The sequence below is a fragment of the Capra hircus genome, assembly GCF_001704415.2.
Source record: "Capra hircus breed San Clemente chromosome X unlocalized genomic scaffold, ASM170441v1, whole genome shotgun sequence".
Taxonomy (NCBI): domain Eukaryota; kingdom Metazoa; phylum Chordata; class Mammalia; order Artiodactyla; family Bovidae; genus Capra; species Capra hircus.
The window spans coordinates 33,761,362-33,785,240 of record NW_017189516.1 but is presented as its reverse complement, the minus strand read 5'-3'; the positions used below and the strand labels follow the sequence as shown (position 1 = coordinate 33,785,240).

Here is a 23,879-nt window from a genome sequence, read left to right as displayed (position 1 = left end):
ATGCAGACATCGGTGATTATTTCCTTGGGAGTCATTCTAAAGAATTTGTTTCCCTCAAGGAAAAGTGAAGAATTCTACCAGGCAAGGCCTTGAAACAGAATGCAGAGTCAGAGTTATAGTCCCAAGACTTGGAAACCACTTGAACATCTTAGGTGGTATGGGAAGGCTGCTAGGTTAGCATATTTATTGGTCAATTTGTCTTGCTGGGCTGTGTTTGAGATTTTTTTATACTATGCCCTTCAGTTTTAACTATAGCAATATGCTGGGACAATAACAATGCTTCTAAGCATTCTATTATTTCGAGTCTATTTTGGACTGGGATACCAGCTGCTGTCATGAATCCTTTCTATTTCTATAACATGCCAACACCATGTACTACCCTAAAGGCATAGCAGCTGTCAGTGTAAATGTTAACCTTCTTTCTCTCTGCTTTTATGCAGGTCTGAGTGATATCAATTAATTCAGCCATCTGAGCTGATTTAACCGTTAGCGTGGCTTCATATTCAAGAGATGTGCGTTCATCAAGTTGGAAGGTCCCATACTCTTTCTGGAGGGAGGTATCATGGATATAAATAATGAGATCAACTTGGGGAAAGGAGTTTTCTGACAAACCTAACCTAAAAAAGGATAGTTATTTGGCATTACTGAAGCAATCATGGGAGATTCTGTCAGTGCATAAAGCAAACAAAGTGGCAAGGTTAAGTTTCTGACAGGAATGTGTGGTGATGTGAGAAAGGAAGAGTAGTAGGTCAAGATGTGGAATAGTACCATGTGTATTCATTAAGAAACTGGGTCTCTGCAACATGAGGAACACTTATGTCAAGCACAAGGCCTAATATTAAATCAGAGGTAGCATGGACAATTTTGGCAGTTGTGGCCACAGCTCACAGGCAGAGGGTTGTCTCAGTTACTGGGTCTAAGGCCAAGCTATAATACCTCTTGGGTCTCTGGTATCCATTAGGCCTCTGGGATAATACTACAAGAGCATGACTCACTCATTCATGAACAAACAAAGGAAAAGGCAGTGAGCAGCTGGGAAGTCCAAGGGCAGGAGGCGAAAGCAGAGATTCCATAAGGTTCTCACAAGCATCTCGAGATTATTGGGTCTGGGGATGACTCCCTAGTCACAGCATAGAGAGATGAAGCAATTGTAGGAAAATTAGGCATCTACCTACACCTTACAATATCCCATAAGATCCCTAAAATCTCAGTTGTCCTTTTGTTTCAGGGAGAAAAAAAAATGTTGGATGGTAGACTCTTGGTTTGTAGAGACAGTCTTTCCTGTGGCTGAGGTGTCTTGACCAAGATATCAGACATACAAGCATAACTGAATTTTGTCACGAGGCATCTTGTGGTCCATTCTTGCTAAAGGGACCTGTCATAACTGTTAGAGCATACAAGGAAGTCATTTATGTACTGGATTACTGTGGAGTCTCCTGGGATTTTTCGTTAAGTCTTTCAAACTGGCATTTAGGGTATGCAAGAGTAGGTAGAGGCCTCATTAAATTCCTGAGGCATAACAGTTCAGGCATATTGCTGGTTTTCTCAGTGAAAGCAAGGAAAGGTTCGAGTTTCCTGTGAAAGGGAATTGTCAAAAAAGCTGAACATATGAATGACTGTGAAATACTGGGTGCTGGAAGGTATAGCAAAGAGGATAGTGTTAGGATCAGGAAACGAGGAAAATCTAAATTTGACCATTTTACTGACAGATGTCAGACCTTGAACTAATTAACATCCCTTCCCATTAGTTTCCTTAATGGCCAAAATGGGAGTACTGTATGGACCAAAAATGAAGATAAAATTTCCTGTCTAACAAAGTCTGGAATGCTAGGTAAAGTCTCTCAAGTCCTGGTTTTGGATGATATCGAGGAATCCTAGGGAGGTGTGTGAAAGAATCTATTTCCAGTTTGAGGGGTTCAGCATCCTGTATGTGTCTGATACTGCTGAAACTTTAGCCCATAAATAAAAAGCAATGCTACATAACAGTTTATTTAAATCTTTAGTCAAATAAGTGCTAGGCTGAAGGGGGAAAAGAAACTCAGGCAAGTTGGACAAAACCCTTAGGGGACACAGGGATCAAGGGGAGAAGCTGAGGATCTGTAGGAAGGAGTCTTTTAGAAGCACAATAAAATCCGATACTGTAACTAATGAGAAGATCCCTAACAGATTTATTTGGGTGGAAGAAATGAGAGGGATGTTGTTTCGAGCTTTAAAGGGTCCTACAGAAATATTAAGCTACTGAGCTAGAAGAAATTATGAGGTACATTATTAGAACCATCACTGTTCAAGTTTTGAACTCCAAGGAAGGGGGACAGGAAATGAAGTGCTGTTAAAAGTGGAATGTGTTGCTCCTATATCATTGAGAAACTTGGAGGGGTGCCCTTCAACTTGAAGGGTTATTTTCTCTAGTGAGTTTAGTGGCAGTTGAGAGCAGTGGGCACTTACTTCCTCTGAGGGGAGGCAATCATGCTCTGATGAGAAAAAGACCCCGGCTTCCCCTTTCTCTTGAGGTCTAGACAATCCCAGACCTACCTTTTTTCCTCAAAATTTTGGCAAGTATCTTGATCAAAGAGAACCTGTGACTTTGGAGCTTGACATAGATTAAATTTGTCAGGTTTTTCTGACTGCTTTAATTGCTAGGCCATAAGGTTGGATTGTATATTTTCCATTTTCAGAAACACTATTTTTCATAATGCTAGGCTACAATCTGGACCTCAGATGTGTTTGCATTTTGCCAGTTAATACTTTCCTGTAACGTGTCATAGAGCTCTGATCTGACACCATTTCTGAAGCTTGTGCTCAGAGGCTATTTGGGAAGTCATTTCTAGCTCTGAATGCCTTTCCACGTTGTGGCCAGTCTATGGTGACAGCCACAGTTTTCCATCTCTGTTGGGGAATGCCCCCTAATCATTTTTTCTTTTACTTCTCTCTTTCCAATGGAAATCGTGTAGTCTGAGACTGCTGATGGTTTTCAAAGGTGGTCATTTGGCTTTTTAAACCAAAGGAAGGTATCTCCAGGCCCAATCAATAGGTGTTTATGTTGATATACAGGGGAATCCAGGAAAACAGGCTCCTAGAACAATTCTAAATTGTTCAGTAAAGCTTCCCTTTCCTTTCAGAGGTCAGAAAAGCCTTTGACGATGGCATGTAATTCAAAGAAAAACCAAGGTCCCTAGGTTTCATCTGCGAGAGATGAGGGCATTGTGAACTTTGTGGTTTTAGGAAGTTGAGAGGCTAGGGTGTGACTGATGGAGGATATCCTGGGGGAAAACAGAAGAAGACTAGGAGGGAAATATTTGGGTGTCAGGAGGGTAATTAGGCAGCTTGTTGGATTGGAAAAATGTTTTCTGTAGAAATTGCTTAAGAGCCTCAGACTTTGAGAGAGGCTTGAATTATTTAGCCATTTTTCAGCTTCTTCGTACCAAGAGAAGAAAGGAGAACACTTCGGGTCCGAGATTTTTGTGTCCTTTACTCTGGGGCTCCTTTTAGGTGGATTAATTTGGGGATATCCCAGAAACCCCAGAGGAGCCACTGCAGCTCAAGGGTTTAGTCAACTTTCCCAGGGAGAAAGGAAGTGGATAGTATTAGAGTGGAGTGGTTAAGCATGTAGCCTGCAAGAAGCTTGAGAAGGGGAGGGAGTTTAACCAGTTAAGAATACTCTATGTTCTTGACTAATGATAGCTTTATACTTCTGAAGAGAGAGGCCTGGGACTAGTTTCTGTTTGCCTGAGACTCTAATACCAGTTCTAGAGTATATTTTATTCTTTTTAAGAAGTTTATTTGGCTGCACCAGGTCTTAGTTGCAGCATGCAGGATCTTTATTTGCAGCATGTGGGATTTAGTTCCCTGACCAGGGATCAAACCCGGTCCCCCTGCATTGGGAGCACAGAGTCTTAGCAACTGGACCACCAGCAAAGTCCCTAAGTTGGTTCTTATCAAAATCTGTTCTCACCATGCTTGAATAGATATTTATCCAGAGTTCTGGAATCTGGAATCAGATTCACCACTGGATACCCAAATAAACAGGCAAATTGGAGACAAAAGGCCTCGGTGCATGCTGCAGTATCGTTGTCATGTCTGAGGGTCTGATGGTGACTCCAATCCAGATTTAAGTTACCACACAAGAAATGGTTAAAGAGAACCAGAGCTTGATACTAGTTACAAGTTGCCAACTTTTTTCAAAAACTATTGCAATAGAGAAAAAAGATGAATTCAGTATAGAAATGAGTTCAATTACAAATACAAATGGGAATTTGTAGACAAAGAACAAAGTGGCAGGGTCAGTGGGTGAAGAATTACTATGAGGAGACATCAAGGGTAGGGAGATTTTTCAAAGTTGACTTAACAGGATTCTTGCTGAAGGCAGGTCAAGGTGATGAAGGGTAGAGGAGTCTCTTTAAACTAACTTAGCAGCATTGCTGCTAGGATTGGATTCAGTAAGGATTGATGTGGAAGCCCAACATCAAATCCCAGCTGAGAAAAGGGCACAGAGGAATCTGTCTAAAGTTTGGTCAAAAACAGTCTTTGTCACCTCCCTCCAGTTACATTTCAACAGAGATACTCCTATTCACATCCCTACTCTAAGCTTAGTGTTCTGTGCAATTTCAGATTCAGGCCATTTTGATCTGTAGTAGACTACAGGAAATCTGCCAGTTATCTTTCCAATACCAAAATCACTGAGAAAGCTATTAAGTATCCTTATTCCATTAGAGGTATCTCCAGCATTAGCTTCAGCAGATGTTGGCTGAATAGGTTATCCTACTGAGCACTATAATGTAAGGAACATTACAAGGAGGAACAGATAATTTCTGTAAATATCTATCATCACATACTGTGTCTGCAATTCAATCAGAGTGTAATCCTTTTGTATTAGGGTTGTTATTTTTTAAAACTTCTACCCTATTAACTCCCTCAACCATGCCCCCTCCCACCAAACACACACAAACCCTCAGTAATTTAAAATAAAAGCTCTATTTCAGGTGTTTTGTTCATTTGTGCTTTTAGGTAGCTTGTTTGAACAAAGGAGTCCATGGCTAAAAATATCAATCAATAAAATAGAAATTTTTCAAAACACTAGGTGAAGAAGGAGAATCTCCTGGACACCATGCCAACCCCAATTAAAAAGGACTGCTGGGGCTGTGTAAAAATAATCTTGGCATAGATGTGCACAGAACTTTACAACTTTGAAAAGGTCACTAAGCCAAGTTAGTGCCAACAAAAAAAGAGAAAATGAGCTTTGGAACTAGGTCCGCTGGTTTTTCAACCAAGGACTGCAATACCCAACTTGCTGCTGCTGCTGCTAAGTCACTTCAGTCGTGTCCGACTCTGTGAGACCCCATAGACAGCAGCCCACCAGGCTCTGCCATCCCTGGAATTCTCCAGGCAAGAACACTGGAGTGGGTTGCCATTTCCTTCTCCAATGCATGAAAGTGAAAAGTGAAAGTGAAGTCGTTCAGTCGTGTCCGACTCTTCACAACCCCATGGACTGCAGCCCACCAGGCTCCTCCATCCATGAGATTTTCCAGGCAAGAGTACTGGAGTGGGTTGCTGTTGCCTTCTCCAAATACCCAACTTAAGGGGTACTTAAAAATTCACAGGGACATGTTTAGTAGGGTATTACAGATATTTAAAGCCTTACAGGAGAAGTACTAAAACTTCCCATCCCTATGACGCCATAGATTGGTCCTGGTGTAGGGCAGGTACCTCCTCACTCTCCATTGTTCACTGTCCTCCTCACCTACATATGCCAACTTTGAAGCTCATGACAACAGAATCTTCCTCCTATTCCTTGATACTATCATTTTAAAGACACTGTAATAACTCCCTCTTAGCAACTAGTTCAAAGTCACTTTCCTGTACCACCCCTGCCATGGTTCTCCATGACTTCAATATCCCCTGGAATGGGGCATCCCAGCACCACTGCCTCTTGGGCTGTTACATTCTCTCCACGCTTTACACTTTCTCTACACTTTCAATGCAAGATTAATCCTTAGTCCTCACCTCACTTAACTTGTGTCCATCATCTGCTGTAGTCCATCACCCCTTCTTTCTTGAACCACGGTGCTCACATCACCCTCAGAGCATCACTCTTTCTAGGATTTCCTCCTCTGCTACTGCCACTCTTTCTTGGATTTCATTAGTTATCCCTCGTCCTTTCCCTAATGTTTAAACACTGGAAAGCCCCAGGGCTTCACCTCAGAGTTTTGTTTTATCCACACTCTATCTCTAGGTGATTTCACTTGTCTAATGACTTTATTCTGAAGAATTCAAAACTCTTGCTTCCAGTCTAGGCCTCTTCCCTGAACTTCAGGCTCATATAACCAGTTACCTACTTAACATCACTATTTCTATGCTAATATTTATCTTAATCAATAACATGTCCAAAAACAGATTCTTGAGTTTTTTCCCCAAAGTGACTTTATTAAATAAAGTCCTTCCATCTCAGTAAACAGTATTTTATTGTTGTATTATTTCAGGCCAAGAAACTTTAAGCTAAATTTGATGCTTCCCACCTGATTTGTTAGCAAATTTGTCAACATAATCTACAAAGCAGAAGCAAACTTTAAGTATTTCACTACTACCACTACTGCCATCTTGGTCTTACCACCAACATCTTCAGCCTGGATTACTGCGAAGTTTCTTCAGTGATATTTTTTCTGTTCAGTCTATTCTTAGAGTAGCCAGAATGATTCTTTTAAAGTATAAGTTTCTACTATTTATTTGACCAGTTCACCTCATAGATTTCTTTCTCCTGGAAGTTCCTAAACCCCTAAATTTCTGCAGCATGTATTTAGTTGTTGATAGTTGATATATGGACTTCCTGGTGGCTCAGAGGTTGAAGAGTCTCCCTGCATCTCCCTGCAATGCGAGAGACCTGGGTTCGATTCATGGGTCGGGAAGATCCCCTGGAGGAGGGCATGGCAACCCACTCCAATTCTTGCTTGGAGAATCCCATGGACAGAGGAGCCTGGTGGGCTGCAGTCCACGGGGTCGCAAAGAGTCAGACATGACTGAGTGACTTCACTTTTCACTTATATGCTATCTTTCCAAATTTTAATTGGTTCTGTTTTTATAGGTATTTGTCTATATGGCTCATTTCCCCAAGTAAATTCTCAAGCTACTTGAATACACGAGCTATTTGTTAACACTTCTTTGTGTTAACACTTCTTTGTGTTCCCCATTAGATATGTAACAAACGTAGAGACTCGGTATCTTCAGTTGTTGTTACTCAGTCACTAAGTTGTATGGACTTTTTGTGACTCCATGACTAGAGCACGCCAGGCTTCCCTGTCCTTCACCATCTCCTGGAGCTTGCTCAAACTCATGTCCATTGAGTCACTGATGCCATCCAACCATCTCATCCCCTGTCGCACACTACTTCTCCTGCCCTCAATTTTTCCCACCATCAGGGTCTTTTCCAACAAGTAAGCTCTTCACATTAGGTGGCTAAAGTATTGGAGTTTCAGCTTCAGCATCAGTCCTTCCAATGAATATTCAGAGTTGATTTCCTTTAGGATTGACCAGTTTGATCTCCCTGCTATCCAAGGGACTCTCAAGAGCCTTCTCCAGCACCACAATTTAAAAGCATCAATTTTTATTAACAGTCCAGCTCTCACATTCATACACAACTACTGGAAAAAATATAACTTTTATTATATGAACCTTTGTCAGCAAAGTGATGCCTTTATTTTAATACACCACATAGATTTGTCACAACTTTTCTTCCAAGAATCAAGAGTCTTTTAATTTCATGGCTGCAGTCACTGTCTGCAGTGATTATGGAGCCCAAGAAAATAAAATCTGGCATCGTTTCCCCTTTTTCCCCATCTATTTGCCATGAAGTGATGGGGCGAGATGCCATGATCTTAATTTTTTTAACGTTGAGTTTTAAGCTAGCTTTCTCACTCTCCTCTCTCACCTTCATCAAGAGGCTCTTTAGTTCCTCTTTGCTTTCTGCCATTAGAGTGGAATCATCTGCATATCTGAGCTTGTTGATATTTTTCCCAGCAATCTTGATTCTATCTTGTGATTCATCCAGCCCAGCATTTCGCATGATATACTCTGTATATACATTAAATAAACAGGGTGACAATATACAGCCTTGACATACTTCTTTCCAAATTTTGAATCAGTCCGTGGTTCCATGTCTGGTTCTAACTGTTGCTTTTGACCTGCATACAGGTTTCTCAGGAGGCAGGTAAGATGGTCCCATCACTTTAGGAATTTTCCACTGTTTGTTGTGATCTACACAGTCAAAGGCTTTAGCATAGTCAATAAAGCAGATGTTTTCCTGGAATTCTCTTGCTTTTCTAAGATCCATCATATGTTAGCAATTTGATATTTGTTTCCTCTTCTTTTTCTAAATCCAGCTTGTACATCTGGAAGTTCTCAGTTCACATACTGCTGAAGCCTAGCTTGAAGGATTTTGAGTGTTACCGTGCTAGTGTGTGAATTGAGTACAGTTGTGTGATAGTTTGAACATTCTGTGGCATTGCCCTTCTTTGAGATTGGAAGCAAACTAACCTTTTCTAGTCCTGTAGCCGCTGCTGAGTTTTTCAAATTTGGTGGCATATTGAGTGCAGTAATTTAACAGCATTCTTTTAGGATTTGAAGTAGTTCAGTTGGAATTCCATCACCTCCACTAGCTTTGTTCATAGTGATGCTTCCTAAGGCCCACTTGACTTCGGATGCCAGGACGTCTGGCTCTAGGTGAGTGATCACACCATAGTGGTTATCTGGGTTGTTAAGATCTTTTTTGTATACTTCTTCTGTATTCTTGCCATCTCTTCTTAATCTTTTCTGCTTCTATTAGATCCTTGCCATTTCTGTCCTTTACTGTGCCCATCTTTGCATGAAATGTTCCCTTGGTATCTCCAATTTCCTTGAAATCTCTAATCTTTCTCATTCGATTATTTTCCTCTATCTCTTTGCATTGTTCACTTAAGAAGGTTTTCTTATCTCTCTTTGTTATTCCCTGGAATTCTGCATTTGATTGGATATATCTTTCCCTTTCTCCTTTGCCTTTCACGTCTCCGTCTCCTCTTTTCACAGCTATTAGTAAGGCCTCCTCAGACAACCACTTTGCATTCTTGCATTTCTCTTTCTTGGCAATGGTTTTGGTCACCACCTTTTGTACAATATTATGAACCTCTGTCCACAGTTCTTCAGACACTTTGTCTACTAGATCTAATCCCTTGAATCTATTCATCACCTCCACTGTATAATCATAAGGGATTTGATTTAGGTCATACCTGAGTGGCCTAGTGGTTTTCCCTGTTGCTGCTGCTTAGTCGCTCGGTTGTGGCCAACTCTGTGCGGCCCCATGGACTATAGCCCACAAGTCTCTTGTGTCCATGGGGTTCTCAAGGCAAGAACACTGGAGTGGGTTGCCATTTCCTTCTCTAGGGGATATTCCTGACCCAGGGATCGAACCCAGGTCTCCTGTACTGCAGGCAGATTCTTTACCATTGAGCCACCACGGTTTTCCCTACTTTCTTCAATTTCAGTCTGAATGTGGTGTCTGCCCAAATGTAGGATCTGTGGAGTCTGCTCTGCAGACACCACATTTGGGCAGAGTCCACAAATTTGAGAATGATAAGCTTTCCTCCTTCTCTTTGTACTTCCCACACCATCCATGTGTGCCATACATGAGCACACAGGTGCACACACACACACACACACACACACACACACACACACACACACACACAGAAGCACGGGGTTTGCCTCCAACCCTAGAAGCAGCCATCTGAGTCATCTGCAGGAAGCCAGCCAGGAAGCATCTGATCCACCAACTGCAGTGAAAATATGGTTGAGTTACTTGGCCTCTCTGACCCTCAGTTTCCTCTAGATGGGGATGTCTTAAGTTCTTGCAATTCCAATATTGTGACCATAACTCTAGCATATCATTTCCCCCATAAAGGATGGTAACATGTAAGGAAAACAAAAATTAATCTCTGAAAACTCTCAATGATTCTATGAATACAGGACACATTTTGTGTAAATCTAGTGAAATGAATTTTGCCACGTTCATACCCAATCTTACAGTATATTAAAACTCTAGTGAGGTTAAAGATGAACTTAGTTGATTGTAATGAAGTGGAAGTAATGATGATAGAGGAATACCTGCTGAGTGTCTCTGGAATGGTATTTTTCTTGAAAAGCTATACATTTCCGGAACTTCAATTAAAATGACTCTGCAATTGTCTTTAATACTTTCTTTTTAATTGGATGAGCATATTTTGCATAGGCCAGAGTATCCACTAAAGACATTTTAGAAGCCCCACACCTTTTCCTTTTCCTCATATAACCTGTAGGAGGCCCATTGACATCATGTATGAGAAACTGAAGCTATTGTTTCCACACTACATTATCTAATGCGACCAGCATGTTTGTTTTTCTTCTAAAAGTCAAATTAGACTAATTGCTTCAATTTTTATCATCGCCAATAGCTGACATCTTTAATTTCTGAGGTACTTTCAAAACAAAACACTGATTTATTATTGCATATGGAACAAACAAGACAGAACACTGTTTTGCTAGGGATGCTCAAGGATAGGACAGGCTCAGTGACTTGTTACTTCTCCCCCAGTTTGTGCAATTCAAATGCCTGTCTCTATTCAAGACACTTTGCTAGTACAATGTCAGTGCTGCTCATGAATCCTTGAGCCTACACAAACCCTCTCTGTCAGTACTAGGGAACAAGCGTTTTGAAAATGGGAAGTCAGTTTAAAAGCAAGTATTTAAAAAAGATTTGTCTCACAAAGGAAATCTAGATCATTCTATCATGAAGCAATTAGGTCTGAACATAATAGCAAAAGTATAATAACAGCTAAGATACTGTAGCTGTCTGTGTGATAGGGATCTGTGCAAAATCTGAATTAAGATTACAGGCTGGCTATGCATTTATAGCACATCTATTTTTCTGAATCTGGGCTTCTCCTGTTTCTTCTCTCAGGCTGTAAAAGGTAGGGGGGGTTTGAGGTGTTGCATTTTTGCTATCCTCTTCCCCTTACTGTGCTGCCTTGGTGGGATTCACAGGGTTCTACTTGAGGCCCCATGAGCATTCTGAAGAGTCCTTTTTCCTCTCTTACTTTTGCCTTCCTCAAGGCCAATGCCACTCAGGCTTGCTTCTCATTTGCCAGGGCCCAGGATTCCAGTGGAGCCTGGAGAAGCTTGCATACATGCCTAATCACAGAGGAGAAGAAATCAAGCAGGACCCTGAGGAGCCCTCCCAGGGACAAATCCTTTCCATGTCCCCTGTTTCTTGTTTGTTGGAAATAGGATTCATTCAGCCTCCCTGAGCTTCCCTGAGTCCCAAAGCTCAAACAGTTGCTAATCAAGGAAGGAAGGGGATGCAGAAAGAAGAGAGGAGTAATCAAGAAACAATAGTGCAGAGATTAAAGCAGGGGTCCTGGTTCCTCATCAAGAAATTTACATAACAATATATTTGAGTTCTTCTGCAGGACCTAAGGCCTCTGGGGAACTGGGGTTTCCCCAGTGGCTCAGTGGCAAAGAATTCACCTGCAGTGCAGGAGAGACAGGAGAAGCTGGTTTGATCCCTAGGTGGGAAAGATCCCCTGGAGGAGGAAATGGCAACCCACTCCAGTTTTCTTGCCTGGAGAATCCCATGGACAGAGGAGCCTGGCAGGCTACAGTCCATGGGGTTGCAGAGTCGACGCGACTGAAGTGGCTAAGCTTGAGCACAAGGCCTTTAGCCAGGCAGAGCATGGGAATTTCAGGCTGAGCACAAGATCCCTGGAGCACCACCCTGTTACCTCACCACCAACTAAGCAGACTACCCTAAAGCCTTTCACTATGTGGAATACAACAAACTGTGAAAAATTCTTAAAGCAATAGGAATACCAGACCATATCACCTGTCTCCTGAGAAACCTGTACGCAGGTCAAAAAGCAACAGTTAGAAATGGACAGGGAACAGCAGACTGGTTCCAAATTTGGGAAAGGAGTATGTCAAGGCTGTATATTTTCACCCTGCTTATTTAACTTATATGTAGATTACATCATGTGAAATGCTGGGCTGGAGGAAGCTCAAGCTGAAATCAAGATTCCCAGGAGAAATATCAATAACCTCAGACATGCAGATGACACCACCCTTATGGCAGGAAGTGAAGAGGAACTAAAGAGCCTCTTGATGAAAGTAAAACAGGAGAGTGAAAAAGCTGGCTTAAAACTCAACATTCAAAAAACTAAGATCATGGCATCTGGTCCCATCACTTCATGGCAAATAGATGAGGAAACAATGGAAACAGTGACAGATTTTATTTTCTTGGACTCTTTTGCGGACAGTGATTGTAGCCATGAAATAAAAAGATGTGTGCTCCTTGAAAGAAAAGCTATGACAAACATAGACAACATATTTAAAAGCAGAAACATTACTTTGCCAACAAAGGTCCGTATAGTCAAAGGTATGGTTCTCCCAGCAGCTATGCATGGATATGAGAGTTGGACCATAAAGAAGCCTGAGTGCTGAAGAACTGAGGCTTTTGAACTGTGATTCAGGAGAAGACTCTTGAGAGTCCCTTGGACTGCAAAGAGTTCAAGCCAGTTAATCCTATAAAGAAAATCAGTCCTGAATATTCACTGGGAGGACAGATGCTGAAGCTGAATCTCCAAAACTCTGGCCACCTGATGTGAAAACCCAACTCACTGGAAAAGACTCTGATGCTGGGAAGGACTGAAGGCAAGAGAAGAGGACGACAGAGGATGAGATGGTTGGATGGCATCACCAACTCAATGGACTTGAGTTTGAGCAAACTTCGGGAGATGGTGAAGGACACGGAAACCTGATGTGCTGCAGTCCATGGGGTCGCAAAGAGTAGGACACAACTGAGCGACTGAACAATGTCCCTCAATGATCAAGTGCAATTAATTTCCCCCTTCTCCCTTTAGAAAACTTCCATGGTGGAACAGAAACTTTGGAGTTGGGTTTTGGACACAAGTCTAACATTGCCCCAGGTTGCTGAATAGAGCAAATAAAGCAAACAAATAAAGCAAACTTTCCTTTCCATGTAACACTTGTCTCTTAAGCATTGGCTTTCTAGCAGTAAGTAGCCTAACCTCAGTTGGATAATGGAGAGAGTCATGGAACACTGTGCTACCACTGCTAGTGACTTCTCCCCACGTGGTGATGACTGCTTTCACAAGCAGCAGATATTACTGCATTTCAAGGGCAGACAACCATCACATCTGGCCTGAGACTAAGTGTACCAATCTACCAGTCTCTCACTTATATCAAGAGAGAAGTAACTGCAGTTTCTTCTATTTCCCTAGGAAATACAATTCTCAACCACAAGTTTCTGTCTGCCCTACTCCCTCTTGGAAATCAGTCTAAATCACCCCTATTTCTAGTTAAAGCTTTCCTCCAAGTTCATTTAAGAGACTTGATTGAAATCTGATGTGACAGAAGTTTAATAAATGATGGCTATTACTTTTATTATTCATGCATATAGCCATTCATCAATGATGGTTTTTTCCTCAGTTCCAGGCATACCCTTAATGTTCTGTTTGGATTTTGTTTAAAATATATATATATATACATCTCAGAATGTATCAAGGAAGAACAAGAATTAGCTGCATAGCTCACTGATGTCCGTTGTTTAAAAAAAAAAAAGACACAAGCCTCCAATGGAGTCACTTGTGCTGCTAAGCCCTATGTCAGCAAATCACAATTTAATACTTCATGTAATTGTAGTTTTAGTTATTATACAGAGGAATTTTAAGCCAATCAGTCTGGAATTTCCTGATCAATGCTAGAAAGGTAATCTGCATGAGAGACTCTCATGCTTCCCCCAAAGGAAGACAACCTTGCTTGAAATAGTTCTTTCATTTTTACTTTTGTCTCATTCCCATTCTCCTTCTAAAAACCTTCATTTTATAGAGCTCCTTGGAGCACTTTTCTACTTGGTAGATGTAATGTTTCCTGATTCATGTATTATTGAATAAAGCAAGTCAGATCTTCAAATTTACTCAGTTGAATTTCATTTTTTAACACCATAAACACTTTTTCCTCAAGATCCCAGACTTGGTTTCTGTGCCTCAACTTCTGTAAGAAATACAGAAGAATGAGTCACATTTTTCTAAAAAGAGTTGCTGTTTAGAATCATCCCAAATTTTAAACTTCTGCTATAAATAACACAAAGTTTCCTTATTAATGAAGGGGAAGAGAATATATTACTCGTAATTTGGTTATTAAAAACACACACACACACAGCAGATACAGGAAAAGGTCTAAAACTAAGCACAACTTGCAATTTTCTAAGTGATATTTACATTTATCCAGGAAATGTCCATTTGTGAGCATGTCTCCCTCTCTGTACCGGGGAGAAATGGGTGACTCTAAAACTCTAGAAACTCTTACCAAGGAGAAGGCATGGCCTTAAATCTGCATAACAACATTAGCCTTGTTTATTGTGATTTTCCTGGTGACCTCCTACAACTGGCTTTCCACTCCTTCCCCCAATTTTCTTATGTGGAGCTAAAAATGGTATTTAAGCTGGTATCTTCAGCCATTTCAGAGTTAATCAGTTTGCTTGAGGCTCTCCCATGTATATATGGGGTATACATGTTATTAAACTTCTGTTTTTCTCTTTTTAATCTTTTATTACATGGTGTGTCAGCCAAGAACCTAGACAAGTATAGGGAAAATTATTTTTCCTTATGTAAATTAACATGTTATTTTTTAAACTATTAATTTTAAAAAAGCCATATTATTCATGAGCCTATTATAGTGATGTGCTATAGAGTCCATGGGTATCTGATTATAGTTCTGATATCTGTAATTTTTATGTCACTAATACTTATGTACTAGATCTATGGAAATTTTTAGTTCCCAATTTTGTGTAGCTAACATTTTATTTACTTAAGCTTCTTGGATATTTTGCATATTTTTCTGTTGGACTGTAAAAAGTTTGGAAATCACAGATAATGAAATCAGTTCAGAGACAGGAAACTTCTTACACTCTGATTATGAAAACATCCTAGCAGAATACTAGAAATGATTGGGTTACCCAAGCCACAAACTCAGTTCTTAATGGATAACTAGAAAACACATAATAAACATTATAGCACCTTCTGATTGGTTCTCTATTACAACTTTAATAGCAACAACTCATATTTTATATACCTTATATTTATCTCTTAATAATGCTCAAACTACCCCACAATCACACTCATGTCATACTCTAGTAAAGTACTGCTCAAAACTCTCCAAGCCAGGCTTCAGCAATACATGAACCGTGAACTTCCAGATGTTCAAGCTGGTTTTACAAGAGGCAGAGGAACCAGAGATCAAGTTGCCAACATCCGCTGGATCATCAAAAAAGCAAGAGAGTTCCAGAAAAAAACATCTATTTCTGCTTTATTGACTATGCCAAAGCCTTTGACTGTGTGGATCACAATAAACTGTGGAAAATTCTGAAAGAGATGGGAATACCAGACCACCTGACCTGCCTCTTGAGAAAACTATATGCAGGTCAGGAAGCAACAGTGAGAACTGGACATGGAACAACAGACTGATTCCAAATAGGAAAAGGAATACGTCAAGGATGCATATTGTGACCCTGCTTATTTAACTTCTATGCATCATGAGAAACGCTGGACTGGAAGAAGCACAAGCTGGAATCAAGATTGCCGGAAGAAATATCAATAACCTCAGATATGCAGATGACATCACCCTTACAGCAGAAAGTGAAGAAGAACTAAAGAGCCTCTTGATGAAAGTGAAAGTGGAGAGTGAAAAAGCTGGCCTAAAGCTAAACATTCAGAAAACTAAGATCATGGCATCTGGTCCCATCACTTCATGGGAGATAGATGGAGAAACAGTGGAAGCAATGTCAGACTTTATTTTTGGGGGCTCCAAAATCACTTCAGATGGTGATTGCAGCCATGAAATTAAAAGACACTTATTCCTTGGAAGGAAAGTTATGACCAACCTAGATAGCATATTCAAAAGCAGAGACATTACTTTGCCAACAAAGGTCCGTCTAGTCAAAGCTATGGTTTTTCTAGTGCTCATGTATGGATGTGAGAGTTGGACTGTGAAGACAGCTGAGCACCGAAGAATTGATGCTTTTGAACTGTGTTGTTGGAGAAGACTCTTGAGAGTCCCTTGGACTGCAAGGAGATCCAACCAGTCCATCCTAAAGGAGATCAGTCCTGAGTCTTCATTGGAAGGACTGATGCTGAAGCTGAAACTCCAAAACTTTGGCCACCTCATGCGAAGAGTTGACTCATTGGAAAATACCCTGATGCTGGGAGGGATTAGGGGCAGGAGGAGAAGGGGATGACAGAGGATGAGATGGCTGGATGGCATCACTGACTTGATGGACATGAGTCTGAGTGAACTCTGGGAGTTGGTGATGGATAGGGAGGCCTGGTGTGCTGCGATTCGTGTGGTCACAAAGAGTTGGACATGACTGAGCGACTGAACTGAACTATATTTTAGAAAGGTATATAAGATATTTTTATGGTCATTTGCCTTTTGTAGTTGTTGTTCAGTTGCCAAGTTGTGTCTGACTGTTTGCAACCCCATAAACTGCAACATGCCAGGCTTCCCTGTCTTTTACTGTCTCCCTGAGTTTGCTCAAACTCATATCCACTGAGTCAGGGATGCCATTCAGCCATCTCACACTTTGTTGCCCCCTTCTCTTATTGACCTCAATCCCATCAGCGTCTTTTCCAATGAGTCAGCTCTTCACATCAGGTAGCCAAAGAATTGGATTGAATTGAATTCAGCACCAGCCCTTCCAATGAATATTCAGGGTTGATTTCGTTTGGGATTGACTGGTTTGATCTCCTTGCTGTCCGAAGGACTCTCAAGAGGCTTCTCTAGCACCACAGTTCGAAAGCATCAATTCTTCAGTGTTCAGCCTTCTTTATGGTTCAACTCTCACATCTATGTGTGTGTGCTTCGCTGCTCAGTTGTGTTTGACTTTTTGTGACCTCATGGACTGTAGCCTGCCAGGCTCCTTTGTTCATGGGGATTCTACATGACTACTGGAAAAACCATAGCTTTGACTATATGGACTTTTGTTGGCAAAGTGATGTCTCTGATTTTTAGTACCTATTTCACTGATTTAAAATACTGCACTAGATTGACCTTCTTGAGAATGGCAATCTGTCTTATTCATCTCTCATTTATTAGATCATGCATCATTGCCTAGCATTGGTAATGAAATGTTAAAATAGCAACAACAAAAATAATGACCATAGTAATACTGGTTAATACTTAATACTTTTCACATGTTAAGCACAGATGTGATGACTTTACATGGGTTATTAAATTTATGTAACAGATGAGAAAACTGAGGTACAGATTAAGTAAATGATCTGAAGTCACACATCTTGATAGAACTAGGGTCCCAATCTAGTCCATAGATATCCAGTCCACTCTTTAAACCTCTGCCACAATGCTCAACATACACTTGCTCAGTAGATAAAATAATCCCAACATAAATTTCCCATCTCTTTTTCTGTTTTACTGTTGTGCCCATTTTAGAAAACTGTAATTGACTTTCTATCCATCACTTTGAAATTTAAATTCCTTGGTGTACAACCTCCCACATAGTATACTCCTCCTTTGTTTTAGTCCACCAAGAAGTTCCTCAACTTCTTTCACAGTCTTCATCCCCAAAAGAATGAACCTTGGCATGAAGATGGTTACTTGAGTCTTAAATGTCACTCAGTTCATTTCAGATCACTGAAACCCATCTTCAGGCCCCAAAATACTCAAGGAACTTGTAAAATGCTTCCATCTCAGTCAGCAAATGGAAAGGAAGTTAAATATCACAGTAGTATAAACAAGAATCTTATGGAAACCAAGAAGAACCCTTAGGGGACTTCCTAGATATAAACCCTTTCCATATCCCAGGTTTCTTGTTTGTAGGAAAGATACTTCAGTTAGCCTTCAAGACCTTCCCTGAGTACCAAAGGGCAAATTCAAGCATTTGCTAATTAGAGAAGGGAAGGAATGCAGAAACAAAGAGAAGCAGTTGAGAAATTATAGTGTAGCCATTAAAGCAGGATCTTGGTTCTTCCTTAAGGAATATACTGATACATAACATTATATTTTTGAGTTCTTCTACAACCCTTGTACTGCAAGGACATCCAATCAGTCCATCCTAAAGGAGATCAGTCCTGGGTGTTCATTGGAAGGACTCATGCTGAAGCTGAAACTCCAAAACTTTGGCCACCTCATGCGAAGAGTTGACTCATTGGAAAAGACCCTGTTGCTGGGAAGGATTGGGGGCAGGAGGAGAAGGGGATGACAGAGGATGAGATGGCTGGATGGCCATCTCAATGGACGTGAGTTTGAATGAACTCTGCGAGTTGGTGATGGACAGGGAGGCCTGGCGAGTTGTGATTCATGGGGTCACAAAGAGTTGGACATGACTGAGCAACTGAACTGAACAGAAACTAAGCCCTCTACCCTGATGGAGGATGTAACTTCAAGCTGACTTCAAGATTCCTGGAGCACCACCCTGTTATCTCACCACCAGTGAATCAGAAGAAAGTCACACACCCTGTAGCCCCCATCCCAAATTTTGACCATGGAAGCTTATCCCTCAGAACCATTGGGGAGCTGGGGGTTTTTGAGCATAACCCACCCATTCTCCTTGCTTGACCCTGCCATAAACCTTTCTCTACTCCAAATGTGAATGTTTCCAATTGTTTGGCCTCACTGTGTGCTGGGCACAGGAACTTGTGTTTGGCAATGCTATGACAGCTGTTCTGGTCAGTCATTTGATATACAAATTTACAAATGACTGAATTTTCATTTAGGACATTGAGCTCTTCCCTTTTTTTATGGCTAGTTTTTCCTTTGTACACTATAAATATGGGAAAAAAATCTTTAGGATTCCATTTTATTACTTTGGGAATAAAACTTTTCAGTAATTTATAAAATTCCTTCTGATTATTATTCTGTGAGTATTCCATATGAAACTGAACAGGATCCTGTGGAGCTACTGGGCATGGAATTGTTTCTGTGTCTCCCATTTCTTCTTTACAGAGAATAAGCGTCAAGTCTCCATGACCTTCCCTGAGTTCCAAAGGGCAGGTTCAAACAGTTATTAATCAGGGAAGTGAGTGTATGTGAGAGGAGTAACACAAGGGAGAAACAATAGTGCAGCCTTGGGGAAGGATCCTGGTTCCATCTCAAGGTATAGACATAACAATATCTTTGAGCTCTTCTGTAGAACCAAAACCCCCAACAAATGGAAGATATTAACTACTTGATGAAGCATTCTTCATTCCAGAAAGAAGGTCACAGTTTGATAACACTGAGCACCTCAGAAGCTCATCAGGAGACCACTTGAGGTTAGATTAAAGAAATGTAAACCTTACACACTCTGATCCTTTATCCACAACCCCACCCTGGAACCACTGCTATAAAACTCACCAAATCCCCCTGGCTCAGGACACACAGTTTTGAAGGCACGTGTCCCCTCTTTGCCTGGCAAGGCAATATAGCTATTCTTTTCAACTTCACCTTAAACTCCATCTCTGAGATTCAAACCAGCATCTACGGATGCCAAATTTTTGGCATCGGTCAGAAGCATCAGGCTAATAGCTGCATGGCTGTGCTATTGCAACAGGATACAGTCTTCAGTCATCAAGGTCTCACAAACAGAAGAGGGTAATGATCAAATTTAATAGGTCAATATTTACACTTTTTTTCTAGTCATGTTGAGCAATTCACCACAAACTTCCTACCTGGCAGCAATCTGGAGTTTTGGTAGTCTCAGGTTGGAGAACTTCTTCCATTTGACACTGAAGGGACTCTCATCAATGTGGGTTTTAAACCTTGAATGTAAAATAGGAAATATAAAGCAAAATTATTAATACAGGGGCCTTCTATATAGGCAATAGCCAAGGATGTTTGATGTCACCAAAAGCATTAAACAAACTAGGTGAAAAGTTTTAATATTAAGACATTATCTTGCTATAATGAGTTTTCAAGAACTTTATTATGTATAGGTGATTTGAGATAGATATTTTTGAATCTTTTTTTAAAGCACAGAGTATTATAAACAAAAAAACTGAGCCTGAACAGTTGAGAAAAATTAAATATAAGATTAAATTGTTTTGAATCTGTTAGGTAGTTACAATAGGAAAAAGGAGTCCAGAACGGTGGTGGCTAAAAGAAAAAGAAGGGAAAAGCCCCGTGAAAATAGAACAAAGGAACGTCCTAGGACAAGAGTGAGAACCTCAGGTAAAACAAACAGCCCTCCTGGCTAGCCTAATTTACATAGGGCAGGCTCAGGGGGAGGAGAAAAAACATATAAAAAGAGGAGTCAAAATTGAGCTGGAGGCTTCTGTTCTCTTCTAGTCTTTTGGGTCAGCCTGCCCTCATGCCTTGAGGATGTATTTTCCTTTGCTTGCCAAATTAAAACAGAGCTGTAACATGGAGCTGCAACACTGGTCCATCTGTCACTTCAAATTTTTGCTGCAGCAAGACAGAATCAAGGGAATTACTCAATTCCCCAACATATATGGTGCCGTTTCTAGGATTTAACCTGGCTGAAACAATCTCGGCTCTGCCCCCACAAGGCAGAAGCCAAGCACAGCAGAAGCCCAGCTCGGTGAAAGCTCCCATGGTGGAAGCTGACCATGAAAAAACCCAGCACAGGGGAAGTGACAAAAGCTCCACCATGCTGGAAACTGGGACAACAAAAACAACTCAGTGGAAAGTTCACACAGCTCATTCTCAGATTCCAGAAGACCTCCGGTTAAGGTAGGAGGTCCTCGCTCCTATGGCTGGAAGGCCATATGGCTAACAAGATCTTAATTCCTTTAAATCTCTCATTTCTTGTTTCCTCAAATACCCCCGGTGAACAGGTGAGTGGCAGTGGGTGCAATTGAGGAACTCTGGAAAGGCAACTCCTCAGTCTGTCCTGAAGGCTCCACTATCTTCTGTGCTCTAGTAGCTGTTGCCCAAGTGGATGGGGGTTATTCTGTCCTTAATCTTCTTTGTGCCAAGGATCAGGCCAATGAAAACTGTGAGCATAGGTCAGGTATTTAGCAGATTTTCCAGCAGGTTATGAAGGGGATTCCTTAGCACATTTTTCTCACTGCTTTTTCCTCCCATCCTTCAGCTTCTCTCTCCCAGGACTTGAGACTGGCTAAAACCCATGTTGCCTGGCTTCAGGACCTAATGAAGCTCAAGCTCTTGATGTCTCATTGCAAAAAATTCAGTGGGAGACACAGCGATAGGTAACAGGTAGATTTGTTCAGTTTCAGAGAGAAGCACAGTCCACAGGGTGTGGGCCATCACAGGGGGTGAGTGTGGTGGCCATGGAATGTGGTGTGGTTAGTTTTCCTGGGCTTTGTGATTTCATATGCTAATGAGTGGGAGGATCATTCCAACAATTAGGGAACCACCCACTCCTTGGTCTTTTCATAGTGCCTTGGAACTGTCATGGTGCCTCTGAGTGTGTCATTTAGCTTGCAGACTAAGGATCAAGGTTTCGTTGAATTTGACTTGTCTGTCATCCTGGACCCATTTGATTTTAATTGGTTTATGTTATGCCCTTGGGCTATGTCATTCTTTCAAAAGTTGTGCCCTGCCCCCTTCCCTCCTGTCTCATGCTCTTTTCCTGAGCCCACAATGTTGCCTCTACAATCTTCTGGAGGGATAACCAGAAAATAGCTGGCCTTTGGGAGAGAAATGCTATATAATATCCAATCTGTCTGGATATTCAAGCCTTCATCTTCCATGTTTCCTACAATATGTGCATCAACAGCATCTCTCATTGAATGCCCTAGGGCCAGTGATAGGCACACAATACCTGATAGAAGTCCATCTGTTGATGGCATCCCTTCAAGGGCAATTAGGCTTCCTGGGATAATGGTTGCCACTTTGGGAGTTAGCCCTGCAGGCTGTTTGGGTCCCAAACTTTACCACCCTTCTCCTAAAGTTACAAACATACCCCTGGATCAAATTTCCACTCCACTTTTATGGAACATCTGGTCTGTTGCCTCTTATCAATTTGTCCTTAAGCCACTGACTAACTCCTACAACCAGGACCCCGTCCCCTTGTAGGCAGCATTGCTCCACCCTGCTTATTATTAAAATACTCTTAATGTCCCTAACAGGGCCAGATAACCCACTCCTTCGTCATTACTTCTGTTATTACCTAAAGTGGGTCAATGACAATGAAATGTTTACCATTGGAAACACCTTAAACTGCTTTTATGGAAGACTAGGGGAGGAAACCAGTGACTTACACTCCCTCAGAACAATAAGAGGATAAGGCTTATGCCTGTTTCACCAGGTTCCCAGTCTCAGGGCACAGGCTTGGGTTGCTTTACATCATGGTATATATTCCCATCTGCAGTGGACAAACCAACAATGAGTTTAGATTACAGCCCCTTAATCCTGCTCAGCACTGGTCATGCTGGAGACCTTGGGGACACCCAACTCCAGTCCAGGGTCCCAGGAGGTCAACCTTCCTAGGGATCTGCTCCTCAGGAGGTTGTCACACCTCAACCTGCTCAGGGATCTGCCAGTCCAGGGGTCCCAGGAGGTCAACATCCCTCAACCTGCCCAGAGATCCAATTTTTGGGAGGCCAACCTGCCTTGACCTGCCCAGGGATTTGATCTCCAGGAGGCTGTCATGCTTCAGCCTGCCTGGGGATCTGTACCCTGACCCAGGGACGCCTGGCTCCCAGGTTGCAATAGTACTGGATAGAATAAGCTTCAAAGAGTCTCACCTCTAAGGAAGTCCACCCATGGAAATAGAAGGAAGCCTATTAGTTGTGGGACTGTGCCCAGTCTCAACAGTAACTCAGGAGCCCAGTGAGAACCCCACTGCCTTTCTGGAAAGTCTAAAAGAGGCCCTCCAAAAGTTTACCAATTTGGACTTAGACTCTTATGAGGGACAGGTGATTTTAAAGGACAAATTCCTGTCCCAATGTGCATCAGACATTAGGATAAAGTTACAACAGCTACAGCAGCAGGACCCTGCCTCTTTAGATGAGATGGTCTAGACAGCCACCAATACCTTTTACAACAGAGAATAGGAGAGGGAGACCAAGGCCCAGGAAAGGGAGAAAAGGAGACAAGGCATGCTCAGATGCTGACCGTCCTCCAGGGAAACCCTATGGCAAACCCCGAGTCCTTGAATGACAAGCAAATGCCTAATCTGTAGACAGACGGGACATTGGGCCAAAGAGTGTCCAAACCGTGACAAGTCTCCTAAAACGGCTTGCTACAAATGCCATCAATTGGAACACTGGGTGGCACTCTGCCCTCGGAACCCAAGAGCCTCAAGGTCAAGTGCCAAGCCTTTCCTCATGATGGTTCAACAGGACTTAAGTGACCCACTCCAGCCAGCCTGCCTGTCACAGATAACCATCCTGGGGCTGGAGCCAAGGGTGCAACTGGATGTGGCAGGTAGGTCCAAAAATGTCTTGGTTGACAGAGGGGCTATCTACTCTGTTATGACTTCCTACCCCTGAGCCTTCTCCTTCTAAACCTGTACCATTTGGGGTACTACAGGAAAAACAATTACCAAAAGATTCACCTGAGTATTTCTTTGTTGCTGGGAGGGACAAATATTTTCCTACCAGTGCCTGGTGGTCCTTGACTGTCCTACTCCCTTATTGGGAAGAGATCTTTCCCTGCCTTTGAAATCATGCAGCTATTGTAGTCCTGATAGAAGTTGCTTTAAAACTCTCTTTTGGGGGCAAACTTTTTACCAGACACCAGGTGAAACAACTCCTGAATAGGAGGGGCCACTTATGGATGTCTGATCAAAAGATCCTCAGATATCAAGTAGTGCTGATGGAAAATCAGGCTTGACTATATCCTCTTGTGAGGTTCTTAACCCAGCTACCCTCCTGCCTACCCCCAAGGCC

The 23,879-nt window shown here is 41.8% G+C and overlaps 1 pseudogene; it reads left to right on the top strand.

Moving 5' to 3' along the window:
• Positions 1-20,512: 20,512 nt before the first annotated feature.
• LOC102186757 overlaps positions 20,513-23,879 on the top strand; it is a 29,802-nt pseudogene continuing 26,435 nt past the window's right edge.